The sequence below is a fragment of the Cyprinus carpio genome, unplaced genomic scaffold (genome assembly GCF_018340385.1).
Source record: "Cyprinus carpio isolate SPL01 unplaced genomic scaffold, ASM1834038v1 S000006721, whole genome shotgun sequence".
Classification (NCBI taxonomy): domain Eukaryota; kingdom Metazoa; phylum Chordata; class Actinopteri; order Cypriniformes; family Cyprinidae; genus Cyprinus; species Cyprinus carpio.
Genome location: NW_024879326.1, coordinates 1 through 318, shown reverse-complemented (window position 1 = coordinate 318; position 318 = coordinate 1).

Below are 318 nucleotides of genomic sequence, written 5' to 3'. Positions count from 1 at the left end.
ATGGAGGATCGAGCCCTTAGGGACATTGATCCATAAAGTTTGGCTAGGCAGGATAATGCGCATGTCCTTGTCGTGTTGATCATAGATGGCGGTAGCTGTATGCATTGAGGTGTTGACTAGCCATCGTTTTCCGACAGTGTTGGCTTGGATTGCCTTAATTTAGATGATGATGGCTTTTGACAACGATTTACTAAAAAAAAAATTGGGGGGTGAAAGGAGTCAATCCTAATTTCTAGACCTGGATTCAAAGTTGAGTTAAGGGAATTTCCTGATGAGGACAAGAAGGGAAAGGAAATTATAGTCAGGGAAGAAAAGGAG